Below are 17,538 nucleotides of genomic sequence, written 5' to 3'. Positions count from 1 at the left end.
TGGTCTCTTCAAAAGAGAATGAGTTTTTATATGCAACCATGAAGGTATGTGTATCTGAACAGACTGATTCATGTGTTGAATTCGGGAAAACCTTCAGGGTACTTCTGTAGAATTCTTGCATTTCCTTTTATTTGTGGTTCTGAGATCCCAGGGGGATAGAGAACTCATTACCATCCTGGATCTTATCTGCATAAGGTATGAGAGCATCTGAAGGCTCAATCAAATTTCGAATATTTAGGATTTGGGTGAAAAGAATAAGGATCCTGGAATCTGAGAGGATTACAGTCTCATCTACTTATAGCTCTTTATCTGTTTATTATCCACCAGGCTTTACTGACCGATTCACTGGAGGGAGGAACAAGGGGAGGGGAGTGACCCACTGCCCAGAGGACACAGTCAGCATGAGCTGCTGATACAACAGACTCTGACCACCTTTTCCCTGGAGACGGTCTCCACAGGAAACAGCTGGGACTTACCTGAGCATGCGTGGGTTACACTCTGCATGATTCAAACCCTTAGACATCTTTGCCACCCCATCATGCTCCAAGGTATTTTGGGCCACGTTTGTATTTGTCAGATTTTTCTTTGTGATTAAGAGCAGAGGCAAAACTGTCACAACAATCAGAAATGAAAAACATCCCTCGAATAAACAATGAAGACACATACAGGTGAGAAATGACACCAACTAAAGTTTTGAAAGTAATCAGAAAAACCATGTGAACCGGAAATTAAGAACCCTGTGAAAATCTTGAAAAAGACAAACTTAGAATAAAGAAGCTTATAGTACACATACACTATTTATTTGCACCTAACAAGTAGCTTAAGCAGACATTTTTGCCTCCAATCTTATGTGAGGATTATACAACTCATAAATCACAAATTCAACTTTATTTTGCAGAAACTTTCAGACTCTAAAATGTGTATAGAACAGCAATGGGCCAAGAGCAGCTAAGACACTCCTGAAGAATAAGGTGGGAGGACTCATCCTACCAGATACCAAGTCTTACTACAAACTGAGGGTTTTAGAGGGGAGGGTGGTGGGGGATGGGCTAGCCCAGTGAAGGGTAGTAAGGAGGGCACGTATTGCACGGAGCACTGGGTGTTATACGCAAACAATGATCACGGAACACTACGTCAAACTAATGATGCACTGTATGGTGACTAACATAACATAATTAAAAAAAAAAAGCTATAGTAATCAAGACAGTGTGGTACTGGTACAAGATTAGACAAAATGACTAACAGAACAGACTGGTGGTCCCAGAAACTTGGTGAACCAGTATTTTAAAGTTTGTATCTTGAAGTGAAGAGATAATGTGTCCATTTCATTATCACAGAAACAAGTTAGAGACAACAAAAAAGATTAAGAAAATGCGCTTCCCACCACTATACTCCAGGTCCGTGAAGGGGTGCATATCACTAACAAACTGGTGGTCAAAGTCACAGAAATTACTTTCTAGATGTTTTTGTTAAGGAGGCAATACCACGGGCTGCAATGATCCTTATCTTATTCCAAGCAGAAACCAGGAAAAATCGTATCTTTACCAGTTTTGTAGTGTCATGAGAACAGCCTGACTCTAAAAAATGACAGGCTGTTTTGTTTGGGGGAAAAAAATGCATATGCAGTTGTCACTGCTGTGCTCTTCATTTCTCCAGCCGATCCAGGTTTCCACCTGGTCCTATTTTCCTTGTGCTTGAATGACTTCCTTCAATATTTCTTGTAGGGAGGGGATGCTGCTGATCAATTTTCAGCTTTAATATGTTTCAAAAAGTCTTTATTTCACCTTGGTTTTTGATATAAGGGACAGAACTGGTACAGCATTCTAGCTTGACAGGTTTTTTTTTTTGGGGGGGGGTTAGTGTTTAAAGATGTTGCTCCAGTACTTCTTACTTGCCTTGTTTCTATCAAGTTACCTGCCATCACCTTTATTCCAGTTCTGTAACATCTCCTCCCACCGCACCCCCCGCCATACGATTGCTTTTAGTTTTCACTGGTTTAAATTTTTTTATTATGATGTGCCTGGTATATATTTTTTTTGTATTTCCTGTTCTTGGCTGTTCACTGAGCTTCAGTCTGTGGATTTATAGTATTCAACCACTTGGGAAAATTTTGGTCATTAATTTCTTCAAATATATCCTCCCCTCTTATCTCTTTTAGGAATTCAAATTACAAGTATATTAGGCCACTTGAAATTATCTGATAGGTCACTGATACTGTTCATTTGAAAACAAAATTTCCCTGTTTCATGTTGGATAGTTTCTATTACTATGCTTCAAATTCACTAATCTTCTGCAATGTCTAATCTGCCATGAATCCAAACCAGTTTCTCATTTCAGATGCTGTATTTTTCAACTCAAAAAGTTAAATTGGGATTTTAGATCTTCCATTTCTCTACTTAACTTTTTGAATCTATGGCATACATTTCTAATAGCTTTTAATATCCTTCTCTGCTAATTCTAACATCTTTGTTCTGGGTTGGTTTCAATGATTATTTACCCCATTTGGATTACATTTTTTTCTTTTTTGCATGCCTGGTACTCATTGATTAGATGCTAGACATTGTGAATTTTACATTGTGAATTTTACATCGTAAATTGCTGGATATTTTCGTATTCCAACAAAATTTTTGGAGCTTTGATGTAGTTCTAAGATGTAATTATTTGGAAACTGGTCCTTTCTGGTCTTATTTTTAACATTTGTTTGGTGGGACTAGAACTGTATTTAGGCTAGGGAAAATTATTCCCCGGTAATGAAGCATGACTTTTTTAGTACTCTCCCCAACGCCTGATGAATTATGTGTTTTCCAGTCTTGGTGGTGGGAACAGGCATGACTTTTGGTGTAAAATCCTTTCAGGTGGTTCTTTTTCTGGCATCAAGTTTCCTCACACAGGAGCTGATCAGTACTCTGGTGAACAGTCCCTGTGAACCCAATTTCTATATTGACCTATTCAGCTCTCTCCTCGATGGTACACTGTCCTGTAAACTCTAGCTGCCTTGGTTTCCCTGGACTCTCACCTGCGTGTCTTCAATTGAATGAGTCCACTGAAGTCCCCCCTCCCTCTGTAAATATTTTACATTGCTTTTATTTCTCCTATCAATGCTTTAGTTTGATACACTAGTAGATAAATCTATTGACTTTTATATGAGCAATTATCTCCCAACTTTTGTGCACCTCTTTTATCCTAATTGGTTACATTACTTTGAACTTTACACAGTTTAGTCATTGTTTTCTGTATTTTGCACATAGGTTCTAAAATTTCAAAAGGAGTATATACATAGCACTTACGAAATTATATTTCTATAAATATCATTCACTGCAGGACCAAGGAATACGAGTACATCCAAAGAGTAAGAAATGTAATCCTATCACCAGACTTGTGCCACTTCAAGGGTCAAGGTCAAATCAAATCCTTTTACGCTCTGGTAGTTGCTTACGATCATGCTACATTTTAGTTTTTGTATTTGGATTACCGTGTTCTTATAAAACTTCACTTTCCCTGGCGTTTCTAATAACTGCTTTTATTTGACAAAACGAAGTGCATACCATACCCTCTTTTGGTGAGGATCATCCAGCCTCTTAATTATCCTGTTTAAAAGGAATCTCCTTTTTCTTTCAAGGAATTCTTCTGATCCTTTGGCATCCTCTTCTAATGCAGGATGTCTAATGTTTTTCATGCATAGCTAACATCCTAGAATTGTTTTTTCTCATTGCACTCCTACGCTGTAATCCTTACTAGATGTTTTATTCTCTCCAAAGAATACTAAGAAATTTCATAAAAATGTAGAGGTGAAGTACAAGTAAATTGTTCCATAACGGAAATATCTATTTCCATTTTCTATTTAATTGTTTGGGTACAGAATTCTGTATTCGAGAACCTTTCTACTCAGACCCTTGAAGGTCTGCTTCAGTATCTTCTAACATAGGTTTTTGCTGAGGACAAGATAGATGCCAATCTAATTCTCGTTCCTTCTTAGGTAACTTCAGTTCTCCTTCTCTGGAACCGTTTAGGCTATTATCTTTAGTATTCGAAAATCCTTCAAGGGTTTGTAGTGTTCATGTGAGACACAGACACTGTTTAAAATTCACTACGCTTAGTATTTTTTCAGTAACAAGATCTGTACCTCTGAGTTACCCGAACTATCATTCTTCTATAATTTCTTTTTCCTCCATTTTTTCCCTATTTTTTCCTTCTTAAATTCTTTCAGGTATTTAGATTTTTCTAAACTAACACTGTATCTTTATTCTAATGATCTTTTTAGGGAAAATGTGTTATTTATTCCAATACTATTAAATTTTTATTTTGACAACCATTTTAATTTCTAAGAACTTTCTCATTCTCTCATTCCTTTTCCATACTAGGCTATTCTTGATTTATGATGCAGGTCTTCAAATCTTTCCATAGACACTAAAGTTTTCATTTACCCTCTCAGGCCAGCTGTTTCTGTGCAAGGTCTTTTTCTTGCCTGCTGTTGGTTTTCTTCACAAGTAGTAAATCTTGGCTGAACATTTAAGATAATTTACATAAAAACAAAGGAGCTGGCCTCTGGGTGGCTGGCGGAGTTTTCTCTGCGGCTGGGAGTTTGAAATCTCAGCAGGACTTTTTATGGAATGGGAGGGACAATGTGAACTAAGCACACATAGAGGGCATATTAAGTGGGAGACTTCACTTTAGGGTACACAGGCAGAGGGCAGGAAGGAGGACCCTTCCAAATGCCCAAGTGAGAAAGGTCTTCCTACACTGGAAGTGGGAGCCCTCCCGAAGCAGAAACAGTTCTCCAGCTTTTGTTTCCAGTTTAGTTTTCGTTTAGAAATGGCTGCAGCTAACCCACGCATGAAGCAAGAACCCGCACAGCTGTCCTCCGTCTTGTCCTTCCGTTTTCTGTTCTCAGCCTGCGGCCTCTTGGGAGATACTCATGGGAAGAAAGACTCCATGCCTGCTAAGTCCTCACTTGTAAGAATTACAGGCTATTGTTTTCTTTACTCCGTTTATCTGCTAGTAAGTTCCCAGCTCATGACCACTGTGGGATAAACGATCCGTCCAGGAGGTAGTTAAGAATCCTGGTGAACATCTCGGGGAGCAGGTCTCTCATCAACAGTCTTCATAACAAGTGTTTGTATGTTGCAGTTTTATGGCCTACTTTTTTTTTTTTTTAAGATTTTATTTATTCATTTGACAGACAGCCAGAGAGAGAGGGAACACAAGCAGGGGGAGTGGGAGAGGAAGAAGCAGGCTCCCAGCGGAGGAGCCTGACGTGGGGCTCGATCCCAGAACGCAGGGATCACGCCCTGAGCGTGAAGGCAGACGCTTAACGACTGCGCCACCCAGGCGCCCCTATGGCCTACGTTTAAAATCATCCACCTCCCTCCGCGTTATAAGTAAATGATCATCCAGTTACTCAAAGTTCCAGGTAGGTTTTCCTTCCAGAAGAAAATGACTTTAATCAGACTTTAATCAAAAACCCCTACATACCAGGAAGGGGGATGGGTTAAGATGGCGGAGGAGTAGGGGACCCCTTTTTCAGCCGGTCCCCTGAGTTGAACTGGATAGGTACCAGACCAGCAGGAATATCCACGGAATCAGCCTGAGACGCAGGAAGATACATCTGGATCTCTACAAATGAACATCTCCAGCGCTGAGTATCGAGGTACGAAGCGGGGAGCCGTGAAACCGCGCACAGATATCGGAAGCTAAACAGAAGGGGGAGGGAGCCGCCGTGTCAGGGCGCCGGGAAGCGGTAGCCACCTACAAGGGGGAGCGGACAGACCGCGGACCCGCACACTTGAGACAGCAGGCTGAGAAGGGAGCTCCGGGAGCGCACGCGGGACGGCTGGCGGTTGGCGGGCCACCTGCACGGGGGAGCAGGCGGACTCGCGGACAGCACCCGTGAGACACCAGACTGAGACGGGGAGCTCCGGGAGCCCGCGCGGGGCGGCTGGCGGCGGGCGGGGTTGGAAACACAAAGGACAGAGACGTGCCGGCCCTGGAAGTGAGGGCTGGGACGCCGGGTGTGGGGCGCACAGCCCGGGATGCTGCAGGGTTGAGCAGCACCAACAGAAACAGAGTTAAAGTGGCCAGAACATCAGTGGAGAACGATCCGCGATCCCTCTGTTCTGAGACAGAGGCTGAATTTCAGCCGCTGCTGCTCTCTCAGAAGAGGCATAGCAAACCGCCAGGGAAAGCCGCCAGAGAACAAAAGCCCGGAAATACCGGCTCACAGGGTGCCCATCCCCATCCCCCCTCGCAAGGGACACAGAGACTCTACCCAAACAGGGTTTTCTGAGTACCTGCAGGCAGGCCCCTCCCCCAGAAGGCAGGCTGAAAAATCAAGAAGCCCACAACCCGGAGCGCCTGAGTGGCGCAGTCACCAAGCACCTGTCTTCGGATTAGGGTGTGATCACAACGCTCCGTAAGGAGTCCTTCATCGGGCTTCTCCACCGGGAACCTGCTTCTTCCTCTCCCACTCCTCTGCTTGGGTTCCCTTTCTTGCTGACTGTCTCTCTCTCTCTCAAATAAATAAATAAACTCTTTAAGGAAGAAGCCCACATCCCTAAGATCTCTATAAAACAAGGGCGCACGGCCTGGGTCCCAGTCAACACTTGGGCTCTGGACAACCCTGCAATCTCTCTTCATCAGAATGACGAGAAGGAGAAGTCCCCCCCAGCAAAGAAAAGATAATGAGTCTGTGGCCTCTGCCACAGAATTGGCCTCGGCCACAGAATTAATACATATGGATGTATCCCAATTATCAGAAATGGAATTCAGAGCAACAATGGTCAAGATGATGAGTAAACTTGAAAAAAGCATCAGAGAAAGCGTTGCTGAGAATATAGAATCCCTAAGGGCAGAAATGAGAGCGAATCTGACAGAAATTAAAAACTCAGTGGGCCAAATACAGTCAAAACTAGAGGCTCTGACGGCCAGGGTCACCGAGGCAGAGGAACGCGTTAGCGAATTGGAGGATGGGTTAGTAGAAGAAAAAACGAAAATAGAAGCTGGTCTTAAAAAAATCCACGCCCACGAATGTAGATTACGGGAGATTACTGACTCTATGAAACGATCCAATGTCAGAATCATCGGCATCCCTGAAGGGGTGGAGAAAAACAGAGGTCTAGAAGAGATATTTGAACAAATTGTAGCTGAAAACTTCCCTAATCTAGCAAGGGAAACAAGCATTCGTGTCCAAGAGGCAGAGAGGACCCCATCCAAGCTCAACCAGGACAAACCTACGCCACGGCATGTCATAGTGCAATTCGCAAATATTAGATCCAAGGATACAGTATTGAAAGCGGCCAGGGCAAAGAAATTTCTCACGTACCAAGGCAAAGGTATCAGGATTACGTCAGACCTGTCTACAGAGACCTGGAATGAGAGAAAGGCTTGGGGGGGCATTTTTAAAGCTCTTTCAGAGAAAAACATGCAGCCAAGGATCCTTTATCCAGCAAAGCTGTCATTCAGAATTGATGGAGAAATAAAGACGTTCCAAAATCGCCAATCATTAACCAATTTCGTAACCACGAAACCAGCCCTACAGGAGATATTAAGGGGGGCTCTATAAAGGTAAAAAGGCCCCAAGAGTGATACAGAGCAGCAAGTCACAACCGATACAAAGACTTTAAAGAGAAATGGCATCATTAAAATCATATCTGTCAATAATCTCTATCAATCTAAATGGCTTAAACTCTCCCATAAAACGCCACAGGGTTGCAGATTGGATAAAAAGACATGACCCATCCATTTGCTGTCTACAAGAGACTCATTTTGAACCCAAAGATGCATTCAGACTTAGAGTAAGGGGATGGAGTACCATCTTCCACGCAAATGGACCTCAAAAGAAAGCTGGAGTAGCAATTCTCATATCAGATAGACTGGATTTTAAACTAGAGGCCATAGAGAGAGATACAGAAGGGCACTATATTATTCTTAAAGGAAGTATTCAACAAGTGGATATGACAATTATTAATATATATGCCCCCAACAGGGGAGCAGCAAGATACACAAGCCAACTCTTAACCAAAATAAAGAGACATATAGATAAGAACACAGTAATAGTAGGGGACCTCAACACCCCACTATCAGAAATAGACAGAACACCCTGGCAAAAACTAAGCAAAGAATCAAAGGCTTTGAATGCCATACTCGACGAGTTGGACCTCATAGATATATATAGAACACTACACCCCAGAACCAAAGAATACTCATTCTATTCAAATGCCCATGGAACATTCTCAAGAATAGATCATGCTCTGGGACACAAAACAGGTCTCAGCCAATACCAAAAGATTGAAATTATCCCCTGCATATTCTCAGACCACAACGCTCTGAAATTGGAACTCAACCACAAGGAAAAACCTGGAAGAAACTCAAACACTTGGAGGCTAAGAACCATCCTGCTCAAGAATGACTCGATAAACCAGGAAATCAAAAAACAAATTAAACAATTTATGGAGACCAACGAGAATGAATACACAACGGTCCAAAACCTATGGGATACTGCAAAGGCAGTCCTAAGGGGGAAATACATAGCCATCCAAGCCTCACTCAAAAGAATAGAAAAATCTAAAATGCAGTTTCTATATTCTCACCTCAAGAAACTGGAACAGCAACAGAGGGACAGGCCTAACCCACTGACAAGGAAGGAGTTGACCAAGATTAGAGCAGAAATCAATGAATTAGAGACCAGAACCACAGTAGAGCAGATCAACAGGACTAGAAGCTGGTTCTTTGAGAGAATCCATAAAATTGATAGACCACTGGCAAAACTTGTCCAAAAACAAAGAGAAAGGACTGAGATTATTAAAATTATGACTGAAAAGGGAGAGGTCACGACCAGCACCATTGAAATTGCAAGGATTATTAGAAACTTTTATCAACAGCTATATGCCAAAAAACTAAACAATCTGGAAGAGATGGAGGCCTTCCTGGAAACCTATAAACTACCAAGACTGAAACAGGAAGAAATAGATTTCTTAAATAGGCCAATTAACTATGAAGAAATTGAGTCAGTGATAAACAACCTTCCAAATAATAAAACTCCAGGCCCAGACGGTTTTCCTGGGGAATTCTACCAAACATTCAAAGAAGAAATAATACCTATTCTCCTAAAGCTATTTCAAAAAATAGAAACAGAAGGAAAGCTACCAAACTCATTCTATGAGGCTAATATTACCTTGATCCCCAAACCAGGCAAAGACCCCCTCAAAAAGGAGAATTACAGACCGATTTCTCTAATGAATATGGATGCCAAAATCCTCAACAAGATCCTTGCTAATAGAATCCAACAGTACATTAAAAGGATTATCCATCATGACCAAGTGGGATTCATACCTGGGATGCAAGCATGGTTCAACACTCGCAAATCAATCAATGTGATACATCATATCAACAAGAAAAGACTCAAGAACCATATGATCCTCTCAATTGATGCAGAAAAAGCATTTGACAAAATACAGCATCCTTTCCTGATTAAAACCCTTCAGAGTGTAGGAATAGAGGGTACATTTCTCAATCTCATAAAAGCCATCTATGAAAAGCCTACTGCAAGCATTATTCTCAATGGGGAAAAGCTGGAAGCCTTTCCCTTAAGATCAGGAACACGACAAGGATGCCCACTCTCGCCACTATTATTCAACATAGTACTAGAAGTCCTTGCAACAGCAATCAGAAGACAAAAAGGGATCAAAGGTATCCAAATCGGCAAAGAAGAAGTCAAACTGTCTCTCTTTGCAGATGACATGATACTCTATATGGAAAACCCAAAGGAATCCACTCCCAAACTATTAGAAGTTATAGAACAATTCAGTAAGGTGGCAGGATACAAAATCAATGCCCAGAAATCAGTTGCATTTCTATACACGAATAACGAGACTGAAGAAAGAGAAATTAGGGAATCCATCCCATTTACAATAACACCAAAAACCATGCGTTACCTTGGAATTAACTTAACCAGAGACGTAAAGGACCTATATGCTAGAAACTATAGATCACTTTTGAAAGATATTGAGGAAGACATAAAAAGATGGAAAAATATTCCATGCTCATGGATTGGAAGAATTAACATAGTTAAAATGTCCATACTACCCAGAGCAATCTACACTTTCAATGCTATCCCGATCAAAATACCGAGGACATTTTTCAAAGAACTGGAACAAATAGTCCTTAAATTTGTATGGAACCAGAAAAGGCCCCGAATCTCCAAGGAACTGTTGAAAAGGAAAAACAAAGCTGGGGGCATCACAATGCCGGATTTCGAGCTGTACTACAAAGCTGTGATCACAAAGACAGCATGGTACTGGCACAAAAACAGACACATCGACCAATGGAACAGAATAGAGAACCCAGAAATGGACCCTCGGCTCTTTGGGCAACTAATCTTTGATAAAGCAGGAAAAAACATCCGGTGGAAAAAAGACAGTCTCTTCAATAAATGGTGCTGGGAAAATTGGACAGCTACATGCAAAAGAATGAAACTTGACCACTCTCTCACACCATACACAAAAATAAACTCCAAATGGATGAAAGACCTCAATGTGAGACAGGAATCCATCAAAATTCTAGAGGAGAACATAGGCAACAACTTCTATGACATCGGCCAGAGCAACCTTTTTCACGACACATCTCCAAAGGCAAGAGAAATAAAAGATAAAATGAACTTATGGGACTTTATCAGGATAAAGAGCTTCTGCACAGCCAAGGAAACAGTCAAAAAAACTAAGAGACAGCCCACGGAATGGGAGAATATATTTGCAAAGGACACCACAGATAAAGGACTGGTATCCAAGATCTACAAAGAACTTCTCAAACTCAATACACGAGAAACAAATAAACAAATCATAAAATGGGCAGAAGATATGAACAGACACTTTTCCAATGAAGACATACAAATGGCTAACAGACACATGAAAAAATGTTCAAAATCATTAGCCATCAGGGAAATTCAAATCAAAACCACACTGAGATACCACCTTACGCCAGTTAGAATGGCAAAGATAGACAAGGCAAGAAACAACAATTGTTGGAGAGGATGTGGAGAAAGGGGATCCCTCCTACATTGTTGGTGGGAATGCAAGTTGGTACAGCCACTCTGGAAAACAGTGTGGAGGTCCCTTAAAAAGTTAAAAATTGAACTACCCTATGACCCAGCCATTGCACTACTGGGTGTTTACCCCAAAGATACAGACGTAGTAAAGAGAAGGGCCATATGCACCCCAATGTTCATAGCTGCATTGTCCACAATAGCCAAATCATGGAAGGAGCCGAGATGCCCTTCAACAGATGACTGGATTAAGAAGCTGTGGTCCATATATACAATGGAATATTACTCAGCTATCAGAAAGAACGAATTCTCAACATTTGCTGCAACATGGACGGCACTGGAGGAGATAATGCTAAGTGAAATAAGTCAAGCAGAGAAAGACAATTATCATATGATTTCTCTCATCTATGGAACATAAGAACTAGGATGATCGGTAGGGGAAGAAAGGGATAAAGAAAAGGGGGGTAATCAGAAGGGGGAATGAAACATGAGAGACTATGGACTATGAGAAACAAACTGAAGACTTCAGAGGGGAGGGGGTGGGGGAATGGGATAGACTGGTGATGGGTAGTAAGGAGGGCACGTATTGCATGGTGCACTGGGTGTTATACGCAACTAATGAAGCATCAAACTTTACATCAGAATCAGGGGATGTACTGTATGGTGATTAACATAATATAATAAAATAAAATTAATAAAAAAAAAAAGAATTAAGGGGGGGGGAAAAAAAACACCCTACATACCAAATGCCAATTCCAAATCTCCTCTCCCTTCTATTTACATTCATTTATATTCTAAAATTTTCATGCCTCTCTTGCCAAATTGTTTAATTACAATCAATTTCTCAAAAATCTTCTCTAAAGATTGTAAACCTTGAGCTTATTACCCTAAAAATGAAGTCTGGACCTTACACTTTGGTGGACAAATCATATTCTCTTTTGGGCCCTGGTCTGAGTGGTCAGACTGGCATCCACTGGCCATACATACTGCGTATTACCAATACCTTTTCAGAGATAATGTGGTTCTAAGGAATACTATATGGATATTTTAAACAAACAGCAATACTGAAATGAGTCACTGAAATAATATTAAGTGAATAAACAAGTGTACAAAATTGTTCATATATAGAATAAACCTTAAAACAGTTCGTATTAATTTAATGAAGTTGTGGACTGAAATACTTTCCTTTCACAATATCCTAATACCGATCTAGTAACGAAAACGAGGACAAAAAAAGCACTTTTTACACAAAAGTTAAACTCTAAGAATCAGTGGGATTTTGGGGAAGAAAAACTTGTATTGTAATGATTATAATGAAGACAAAAGACTTATTCAGAACTCCACTAGAAAAAAAACCGAGTCATTTAGAACTCAACTTTTTCTTAGTAGATACAGATTCCGGGGTTCTCATCCACAACCAGAACCCTACATACCAAATGCCATATAGAAGGAAAGCTGCAGAACACGGTCTGCATCGTAGTCTGCATTTTATAGTCAGAATGACTCAAAGCCTCACACAGAAACTTCATTCTATAATCTTCCACAAAATTAGCCCTCAAATTCAGGTGAATCAAAGTCTTGTTGCTTGGGAAAACACTTACCGGTTCACTGCTACTGTTTTTCCATGATAAACAGTCTAAACGGTAAACAGATAGATACAAGGGAAGGATGGATGTCAGTCACTATGTATTCTGTACTTCTCTCCCTGCATCCCAAACCCATCTCATAGTCTATCATCACTGCTTCTCTTTTATTTCTCATCTAGGACTCCAGGCCCCATGCTCAATGATAACAAAATGGTTATGTTGTTGTTTTCAATAAACTTCTGGGTTTTTTTTTTTTAAGATTTTATTTATTTATTTGACAGAGAGCACAAGTAGGGGGAGTGGAAGGCAGAGGGAAAGGGAGAAGCAGGCTCCCTGCTGAGCAAGGAGCCCAACACAGGGCTCCATCCCAGGACCGTGGGATCATGATGTGAGCCGAAGGCAGACACTTAACTGAGCCACCCAGGTGCCCCAAAACTGTATGTTTTAATCAGCTCAGGCTACTATAACAAAATACCAACAAACTGTTGGCTTTTCATGGTCCTGGAGTTTAAGTCTTAAGATCAGAGCGCTAGCATTAGTTGAGTTTGCTGAAGGCTTTCTTCCTGGCTTGCAAACAGCTTTAATCAGCCAGGTGTCACTCTCGCTCTGGGATTCAACTTAGCATTGAGAGAAATCAGAGTCCAAACACTGAATAAAATTTACAGGTAGGAAGGAGATTATGGGAACATTTTTCACAAAGCTCACACAGTAACAGGGTAGAGGTCACTCTGACCCTGCTCTGCTACCAAGGCTTCTGGCCTTGATGCCAAGGCTGCCTTCACAACTCCACGAGTCCATCGTTACAGCGGAAGAGAGGGAGCTGTATCACAGGAACTCAAGTCTGACCGTTTGATTAGGGAAGGAGGCAGGGAAGTGGAACAAGAAAAGCAGGGGAAGCAAGGTAAGCAGCGTTGGTCCTAACCTGGAGCCCCTTCAGTGGGAAATTGAGGGAAGCTGTGAACAGGGCCCGTGTGCTTTTGGTCCCAAAATCCCATCTTGAACTGGCTATTGTTGGGAGGACCCAGGGACTATCATGAATGGAGATGTTTTGCTTCCTGTTCTCAAGCCTTCCTGTGTTCACCCTCTCCCCTCCTGGCTTTGAGTAAAAAGAACACCTTTTTCCCCTCCGCCGCAAGAGCCCTAGCAGGACCTTCTGATAACTCAGAACCAGGTGGGCAGCCTAGAGGCAGGATGTGAGGAGGCAGGCTGATTGCCGGCAGGAAAAAAAGGGAAAGCAAGGAGATAGTGGGTCTGGGTTTTAGTCACCTCAGAACCTTTCCAGGACCCTTGAAATACTTATAAAAGGAAAATAATCTTTACTAATGCAAAGTCTAGTCCATGCAAATCTGCTTGTGATTCCTTAGAATAAAATTAATGATAATTGAGAATAGTGATATCACAGTATTGTGAACTACTGTTTAACATCACATAACATTCAGGGTTTTTGTTTTGTTTTGTTTTGTTTTTAACATAAAACTGTCCAAGCTCTAGGCCCCCATGCAGCTGCAGATCCCCTCAGCACAACAGCCGGCTTCTGCCTGGTTACTGCTAAACTTTCCAGGTGAAAAACTAAACCCAGACTGCTCATTTGTTATATCTATAACTTTTTCTTTCACAGATGAAACTTAAAGTAATATAACAGATTTAAAATAAAGAGGTGAGCTATGAGAAACCAGACAGAGATAAACAAAATAAGGAATGGTAACATTAACATCAGATAAGGGGATATAGGTCAGACATAAGTTAAAAGCATTAAACAGGATAAAGAGGAACTTACAAAGAAGACAGGGCATAGTCTTGTGTGAACCACTGACACAGCAGTTAAATACATAAAGGAAACCTTTTAGAAATGCAAGAAAGGGGCGCCTGGGTGGCAGAGCGGTTAAGCGTCTGCCTTCAGCTCAGGGCGTGATCCCGGCGTTATGGGATCGAACCCCACGTCAGGCTCCTCCGCTGTGAGCCTGCTTCTTCCTCTCCCACTCCTCCTGCTTGTGTTCCCTCTCTCGCTGGCTGTCTCTATCTCTGTCAAATAAATAAATAAAATCTTTTAAAAAAAAATGCAAGAAAAACTTGTTTAAAAATAAGTTGGAAATTTTAATCACACCTCTTCTAGAAATAGACTGATCTAGGAAATATATCAGAGAATTGAACTTTATTTTATTTTATTTTTTAAAGATTTTATTTATTTATTCGACAGAGACAGAGACAGCCAGCGAGAGAGGGAACACAAGCAGGGGGAGTGGGAGAGGAAGAAGCAGGCTCATAGCAGAGGAGCCTGATATGGGGCTCGATCCCGTAACGCCGGGATCACGCCCTGAGCCGAAGGGAGACGCTTAACTGCTGTGCCACCCAGGTGCCCCAGAGAATTGAACTTTAAAATCAATGAACGTGAATTCTAAAACCAGTAGACCTGATGGAACAGAGGCACTGAACTTTTTAATTCCAAGTAGAAAATATACATATTTTAATACCCACAGAATGTGTAATCCTTATGGACTTGCCAAAGAGGAAATGCTTAGTTAAAACATACAGAATCTTATTCTCTGATGATCACGATAAAACTGGAAAATACAAGCATGACTGCCATCATGCAGTGCACTTGAACTTCCAGAGTGATGTATGTCAATACATCTATCTCCCAGTAAAACTGAGGAAAGAAAATGATTGAAAACGTTAAGTATTTAAAAAAATTATATCCGATCCTAACTCTTGGATCACAGAAAAAAAAATGACAAAATTACAACATATGTTAAAAGCAATGAAAAAGAGAACTCTTTATACCAAAAACTATGTAACATAAATACAAGTTGTATTCAGAGGCAAATTACTTCCTTAAAATGTCTTCATCAAAACTGAAAGATTAAAAATAAAAGCCCTGGGGCGCCTGGGTGGCACAGCGGTTAAGCGTCTGCCTTCGGCTCAGGGCGTGATCCCGGCGTTATGGGATCGAGCCCCACATCAGGCTCCTCTGCTATGAGCCTGCTTCTTCCTCTCCCACTCCCCCTGCTTGTGTTCCCTCTCTCGCTGGCTGTCTCTATCTCTATCAAATAAATAAATAAAATCTTTAAAAAATAAATAAATAAAAAAAAATAAAAGCCCTTAAAAAAAATAAAGGCTTAGATTAATATTAAGAAATTGGAGAAGAACAAAAGAGAGTAGGAAAAGGAGCTACCACCAAAACCCAAATTAGAAAACAGTAAGTAAGGCCAGAAAAACTCCAAAGCTGGTTCTTTGAAGCATTCAACAAAAGAGACAAATCCTCTGTGAGTCTGATTCAAGAAAAAAGAAAACAAAAATATGTAAGGTTAGGAATGAGAAAGTAAAACAATTCATGTGTAGAATAGATTTTAAGAATCACAAGAGAATTCAATACACAATAAAATGGACAACTAATTTGGAAAACCTATTGAAAATGGAAGACTTTCAAGCAAAATATAAATTATAGTTGATCCCCCACAAAAGAGAAGAATTGACTTTTTAAATGATCACAGAGGAGTGTGGACACATCATTTAAAACCCGCCATATAATACTGCATCATATAATAGTCTCACAATTGATTTTTCTCCTCGGCCTTAAAAGAGCAAATAATTCTGAAGTCACATAAATTATTTAAGACCATTACTAAAATATGAAATACTCCCTAAAGCTATTTTAAGGGATCTAGTATAATCTTAAATACTAACATCTGATTAATACAGTACCAAAAAAGCTCTCCTATATATCAGTCTAACTAATAAGAGATACATTCTAAATAAAAAACCAGTAAATGGCAACCAAGAGCGTATCAAAAGAATATACTTCGACCAAAGAGAATTACTTGGAGACCCTATCAGTATTTTAGTAGGCACTGTATCAAAACTGTTTATTAATTTATGATAAGTTGATATATTGAAAACACTGAATTTCCCATACTGGAGCATGAAATCTCCATTTACTTGTCTTTAAAGTCTTCATAATTCTTCATATTTCTCATAAAAAGTCTCTTTGTGCAGTGTATTTATATTGGGTTCCTTTTCCCCCTATTTTATAACTGGTGTATAAGAAAAACTTCAGTGCCTGTATGTAATTTATTTAGCCACCTTACTGAACCATTTAATTCTAATAATGTAATTTCATTCTTTTCCATTTTCTAGAAATAAAATCACATCATCTAAAAATAATATCTTCACTTCTTCCTTTTCTAACATTTTTGTCCTTTTCCTGTTTTATTGTTTTAGCTAGAAAAGCTAGCACCATGTTGAGTATTTGTAGTGAAGGTAAATATTCCATTTCTTTCTGAGTTTACTGGAATGTTTCCACTGTTTTATCATGAAGTATGAAATTTACTACCAGTTTCTTTAAAGTGCCTTTTATCAAGTTGCTATTTGTCTACTCCCATTTTGCTAAGTGTTTGCTTTTCAATCAAAGGAGGTATTGAATATTTTCAAAAAAGACTTTATCAATTGAGATGATCATACAGATTTAAACCTCATGCAGATTTGAACTACTAATACAGTGATTTATAGAAACAGGTTTTCTAATGTTAAATCATTTCTGGGATAAAACCTTTCTGTTCCAGAGGGAGGACACAACTGAATTTGCTAATATTTTATTTCAGGGCTTTGTATTTATGGGAGTTTGGTAGTTTTTTCTTCTTGTGCTATCTTTGAAAGGTTTTGGCATTACGGGGATGCAAACATTATAAAATGAGTTGAACAACTCTCCTTGATGGCAGCATTCCAGGAATAAGGGACAGCATGAGCAGAGACACCAGGATGAAAAATAACAGGATACGCTCAGAGAATAGGATTTAAGACTTCTTAAAATGGACTAGGTAACACAAAGTAGGTTTGACTCAAGTTGCTCATTAATCTTCAAAGCACAATTCCTCTGCCAAAACACTTCCACTGCTCATTTTACATAAAGAATAGGGTCCA

This window comes from Ailuropoda melanoleuca, chromosome 9, assembly GCF_002007445.2.
Source record: "Ailuropoda melanoleuca isolate Jingjing chromosome 9, ASM200744v2, whole genome shotgun sequence".
NCBI classification, from domain to species: domain Eukaryota; kingdom Metazoa; phylum Chordata; class Mammalia; order Carnivora; family Ursidae; genus Ailuropoda; species Ailuropoda melanoleuca.
Note: the sequence above shows the minus strand (reverse complement) of the source record.